Source organism: Crinia signifera, unplaced genomic scaffold (genome assembly GCF_055691185.1).
Source record: "Crinia signifera unplaced genomic scaffold, ASM5569118v1 HAP2_SCAFFOLD_74, whole genome shotgun sequence".
Taxonomy (NCBI): Eukaryota; Metazoa; Chordata; class Amphibia; order Anura; family Myobatrachidae; genus Crinia; species Crinia signifera.
The window spans coordinates 567,595-573,907 of NW_028142643.1; the positions used below are offsets into that span (position 1 = coordinate 567,595).

At 41.9% G+C, this 6,313-nt stretch overlaps 2 non-coding genes across 2 annotated transcripts; both read right to left on the minus strand.

Moving 5' to 3' along the window:
- Positions 1-3,493: 3,493 nt before the first annotated feature.
- TRNAK-CUU (transfer RNA lysine (anticodon CUU)) lies at positions 3,494-3,566 on the minus strand. The gene has a single exon. It is a non-coding gene; the product is annotated as a tRNA-Lys (tRNA).
- Positions 3,567-5,735: 2,169 nt separating this feature from the next.
- On the minus strand, positions 5,736-5,808 carry TRNAK-CUU (transfer RNA lysine (anticodon CUU)). The gene has a single exon. It is a non-coding gene; the product is annotated as a tRNA-Lys (tRNA).
- Between the last annotated feature and the right edge of the window lie 505 nt (positions 5,809-6,313).

Sequence of the window (6,313 nt, forward strand, 5' to 3'; positions counted from 1 at the left end):
CACATTTAGTAGATCCTGAGATTCCTGCTTGGTTTCACACACTGATGTACACCTCTTTTAAGTTTCAAATAAAACACGTTTGGTTGTGTAGTGACAGAGATCTCGCCTGTAGAATTCTGGGAAAAAACACCGCCCAACGTGGGGCTCGAACCCACGACCCTGAGATTAAGAGTCTCATGCTCTACCGACTGAGCTAGCCAGGCTTGGTTACTGTTGTGGGACAAAAAGGCCACTCAAGCCAAGTAGTGCCTTACAAGCTATTAAAGTAGATCTAGGCTACCACATTCAGTACACTGAGATGCATGCTTGGTTTCACAAATTGAGGAAAATGGGTAAGTAACCATGAAATAAAATGTGAAGCATTGGTTGTTCAGTGGTAGAATTCTTGCCTGCCACGCGGGAGGCCCGGGTTCGATTCCCGGCCAATGCAGTACTCAAGTTTTACTGAAATTATGGTATATTTTGTTAAAGAGTGTCTGGCTCTTTGCTTTTTGGTGGTGCAGGTAAAGAATTCCACATACAATAAATTAATGTTAGAATCTTGTGGTTAAGTGGTAGAATTCCCACCTGCCAAGAGAGAGGTCTGGATCTGAAAAGGGAATAAACACCAAACAAATGTTGTACTAAAAGCATATGACTCTTAGCTTGGGAGTTTTATTTCTATTGACTAAGCTGGCCAGGCTTTGTTACAGTGTTGTAGCATCAAGGCAAGGCAACGCTTGCTCTTCAATCTACACTATTAAACCAAAGCAAAGTTTCCACATTCAGTAGATCCTGATATTCCTGCATGGTTTCACCCACTGATGTACACCTGAAACAGCTATATATTTTGTTAAATAGTGCATGGCTCTTTGCATTTTGGTGGTGCAGGCATAGAATTCAACATACAATGATTTAGTGGTAGAATCTTGTGGTTTAGTGGTAGAATTCTCGCCTGCCATGAGGGAGGCATGGATCTGAAAAGGGAATAAACACCACCCAATGTTGTGCTCAAAGCAAATGACTCTTAGATTTGGAGTCTTATTCGCTATTGACTCAGATAGCTAGGCTTTTTTACAGTGTTATGGCATCATGGCAAGGCAAGGATTGCCCTTCAATCTATAAAACCAAAGCAAGGTTTCCACATTTAGTAGATCCTGAGATTCCTGCTTGGTTTCACACACTGATGTACACCTCTTTTAAGTTTCAAATAAAACACGTTTGGTTGTGTAGTGACAGAGATCTCGCCTGTAGAATTCTGGGAAAAAACACCGCCCAATGTGGGGCTCAAACCCATGACCCTGAGATTAAGAGTCTCATGCTCTACCGACTGAGCTAGCCAGGCTTGGTTACTGTGATTTGACAAAAAGGCCACTCAAGCCAAGGAGTGCAATACAAGCTATTAAAGTAGATCTAGGCTACCACATTCAGTACACTGAGATGCATGCTTGGTTTCACACATTGAGGAAAATGGGTAAGTAACCGTGAAGTAAAATGTGAAGCATTGGTTGTTCAGTGGTAGAATTTTCGCCTGCCACGCGGGAGGCCCGGGTTCGATTCCCGGCCAATGCAGTACTCAAGTTTTACTGAAATTATGGTATATTTTGTTAAAGAGTGTCTGGCTCTTTGCATTTTGGTGGTGCAGGTATAGAATTCCACATACAATAAATTAATGGTAGAATCTTGTGGTTTAGTGGTAGAATTCCCACCTGCCAAGAGAGAGGTCTGGATCTGAAAAGGGAATAAACACCAAACAAATGTTGTACTAAAAGCATATGACTCTTAGCTTGGGAGTTTTATTTCTATTGACTAAGCTGGCCAGGCTTTGTTACAGTGTTGTAGCATCAAGGCAAGGCAACGCTTGCTCTTCAATCTACACTATTAAACCAAAGCAAAGTTTCCACATTCAGTAGATCCTGATATTCCTGCATGGTTTCACCCACTGATGTACACCTGAAACAGCGATATATTTTGTTAAAGAGTGCCTGGCTCTTTGCATTTTGGTGGTGCAGGTATAGAATTTAACATACAATGATTTAGTGGTAGAATCTTGTGGTTTAGTGGTAGAATTCTCGCCTGCCATGAGGGAGGCATGGATCTGAAAAGGGAATAAACACCACCCAATGTTGTGCTCAAAGCAAATGACTCTTAGATTTGGAGTCTTATTCGCTATTGACTCAGATAGATAGGCTTTTTTACAGTGTTATGGCATCATGGCAAGGCAAGGATTGCCCTTCAATTTATAAAAACAAAGCAAGGTTTCCACATTTAGTAGATCCTGAGATTCCTGCTTGGTTTCACACACTGATGTACACCTCTTTTAAGTTTCAAATAAAACACGTTTGGTTGTGTAGTGACAGAGATCTCGCCTGTAGAATTCTGGGAAAAAACACCGCCCAACGTGGGGCTCGAACCCACGACCCTGAGATTAAGAGTCTCATGCTCTACCGACTGAGCTAGCCAGGCTTGGTTACTGTTGTGTGACAAAAAGGCCACTCAAGCCAAGTAGTGCCTTACAAGCTATTAAAGTAGATCTAGGCTACCACATTCAGTACACTGAGATGCATGCTTGGTTTCACAAATTGAGGAAAATGGGTTAGTAACCATGAAATAAAATGTGAAGCATTGGTTGTTCAGTGGTAGAATTCTTGCCTGCCACGCGGGAGGCCCGGGTTCGATTCCCGGCCAATGCAGTACTCAAGTTTTACTGAAATTATGGTATATTTTGTTAAAGAGTGTCTGGCTCTTTGCTTTTTGGTGGTGCAGGTAAAGAATTCCACATACAATAAATTAATGTTAGAATCTTGTGGTTAAGTGGTAGAATTCCCACCTGCCAAGAGAGAGGTCTGGATCTGAAAAGGGAATAAACACCAAACAAATGTTGTACTAAAAGCATATGACTCTTAGCTTGGGAGTTTTATTTCTATTGACTAAGCTGGCCAGGCTTTGTTACAGTGTTGTAGCATCAAGGCAAGGCAACGCTTGCTCTTCAATCTACACTATTAAACCAAAGCAAAGTTTCCACATTCAGTAGATCCTGATATTCCTGCATGGTTTCACCCACTGATGTACACCTGAAACAGCGATATATTTTGTTAAAGAGTGCCTGGCTCTTTGCATTTTGGTGGTGCAGGTATAGAATTTAACATACAATGATTTAGTGGTAGAATCTTGTGGTTTAGTGGTAGAATTCTCGCCTGCCATGAGGGAGGCATGGATCTGAAAAGGGAATAAACACCACCCAATGTTGTGCTCAAAGCAAATGACTCTTAGATTTGGAGTCTTATTCGCTATTGACTCAGATAGCTAGGCTTTTTTACAGTGTTATGGCATCATGGCAAGGCAAGGATTGCCCTTCAATTTATAAAACCAAAGCAAGGTTTCCACATTTAGTAGATCCTGAGATTCCTGCTTGGTTTCACACACTGATGTACACCTCTTTTAAGTTTCAAATAAAACACGTTTGGTTGTGTAGTGACAGAGATCTCGCCTGTAGAATTCTGGGAAAAAACACCGCCTAACGTGGGGCTCGAACCCACGACCCTGAGATTAAGAGTCTCATGCTCTACCGACTGAGCTAGCCAGGCTTGGTTACTGTGATTTGACAAAAAGGCCGCTCAAGCCAAGGAGTGCATTACAAGCTATTAAAGTAGATCTAGGCTACCACATTCAGTACACTGAGATGCATGCTTGGTTTCACACATTGAGGAAAATGGGTAAGTAACCGTGAAGTAAAATGTGAAGCATTGGTTGTTCAGTGGTAGAATTCTCGCCTGCCACGCGGGAGGCCCGGGTTCGATTCCCGGCCAATGCAGTACTCAAGTTTTACTGAAATTATGGTATATTTTGTTAAAGAGTGTCTGGCTCTTTGCATTTTGGTGGTGCAGGTATAGAATTCCACATACAATAAATTAATGGTAGAATCTTGTGGTTTAGTGGTAGAATTCCCACCTGCCAAGAGAGAGGTCTGGATCTGAAAAGGGAATAAACACCAAACAAATGTTGTACTAAAAGCATATGACTCTTAGCTTGGGAGTTTTATTTCTATTGACTAAGCTGGCCAGGCTTTGTTACAGTGTTGTAGCATCAAGGCAAGGCAACGCTTGCTCTTCAATCTACACTATTAAACCAAAGCAAAGTTTCCACATTCAGTAGATCCTGATATTCCTGCATGGTTTCACCCACTGATGTACACCTGAAACAGCGATATATTTTGTTAAAGAGTGCCTGGCTCTTTGCATTTTGGTGAAGCAGGTATAGAATTTAACATACAATGATTTAGTGGTAGAATCTTGTGGTTTAGTGGTAGAATTCTCGCCTGCCATGAGGGAGGCATGGATCTGAAAAGGGAATAAACACCACCCAATGTTGTGCTCAAAGCAAATGACTCTTAGATTTGGAGTCTTATTCGCTATTGACTCAGATAGCTAGGCTTTTTTACAGTGTTATGGCATCATGGCAAGGCAAGGATTGCCCTTCAATTTATAAAACCAAAGCAAGGTTTCCACATTTAGTAGATCCTGAGATTCTTGCTTGGTTTCACACACTGATGTACACCTCTTTTAAGTTTCAAATAAAACACGTTTGGTTGTGTAGTGACAGAGATCTCGCCTGTAGAATTCTGGGAAAAAACACCGCCCTACGTGGGGCTCGAACCCACGACCCTGAGATTAAGAGTCTCATGCTCTACCGACTGAGCTAGCCAGGCTTGGTGACTGTTGTGTGACAAAAAGGCCACTCAAGCCAAGGAGTGCCCTACAAGCTATTAAAGTAGATCTAGGCTACCACATTCAGTACACTGAGATGCATGCTTGGTTTCACAAATTGAGGAAAATGGGTAAGTAACCGTGAAGTAAAATGTGAAACATTGGTTGTTCAGTGGTAGAATTCTCGTCTGCTACGCGGGAGGCCCGGGTTCGATTCCCGGCCAATGCAGTACTCAAGTTTTACTGAAATTATGGTATATTTTGTTAAAGAGTGTCTGGCTCTTTGCTTTTTGGTGGTGCAGATAAAGAATTCCACATACAATAAATTAATGTTAGAATCTTGTGGTTTAGTGGTAGAATTCCCACCTGCCAAGAGAGAGGTCTGGATCTGAAAAGGGAATAAACACCAAACAAATGTTGTACTAAAAGCATATGACTCTTAGCTTGGGAGTTTTATTTCTATTGACTAAGCTGGCCAGGCTTTGTTACAGTGTTGTAGCATCAAGGCAAGGCAACGCTTGCTCTTCAATCTACACTATTAAACCAAAGCAAAGTTTCCACATTCAGTAGATCCTGATATTCCTGCATGGTTTCACCCACTGATGTACACCTGAAACAGCGATATATTTTGTTAAAGAGTGCCTGGCTCTTTGCATTTTGGTGGTGCAGGTATAGAATTTAACATACAATGATTTAGTGGTAGAATCTTGTGGTTTAGTGGTAGAATTCTCGCCTGCCATGAGGGAGGCATGGATCTGAAAAGGGAATAAACACCACCCAATGTTGTGCTCAAAGCAAATGACTCTTAGATTTGGAGTCTTATTCGCTATTGACTCAGATAGCTAGGCTTTTTTACAGTGTTATGGCATCATGGCAAGGCAAGGATTGCCCTTCAATTTATAAAACCAAAGCAAGGTTTCCACATTTAGTAGATCCTGAGATTCCTGCTTGGTTTCACACACTGATGTACACCTCTTTTAAGTTTCAAATAAAACACGTTTGGTTGTGTAGTGACAGAGATCTCGCCTGTAGAATTCTGGGAAAAAACACCGCCTAACGTGGGGCTCGAACCCACGACCCTGAGATTAAGAGTCTCATGCTCTACCGACTGAGCTAGCCAGGCTTGGTTACTGTGATTTGACAAAAAGGCCGCTCAAGCCAAGGAGTGCAATACAAGCTATTAAAGTAGATCTAGGCTACCACATTCAGTACACTGAGATGCATGCTTGGTTTCACACATTGAGGAAAATGGGTAAGTAACCGTGAAGTAAAATGTGAAGCATTGGTTGTTCAGTGGTAGAATTCTCGCCTGCCACGCGGGAGGCCCGGGTTCGATTCCCGGCCAATGCAGTACTCAAGTTTTACTGAAATTATGGTATATTTTGTTAAAGAGTGTCTGGCTCTTTGCATTTTGGTGGTGCAGGTATAGAATTCCACATACAATAAATTAATGGTAGAATCTTGTGGTTTAGTGGTAGAATTCCCACCTGCCAAGAGAGAGGTCTGGATCTGAAAAGGGAATAAACACCAAACAAATGTTGTACTAAAAGCATATGACTCTTAGCTTGGGAGTTTTATTTCTATTGACTAAGCTGGCCAGGCTTTGTTACAGTGTTGTAGCATCAAGG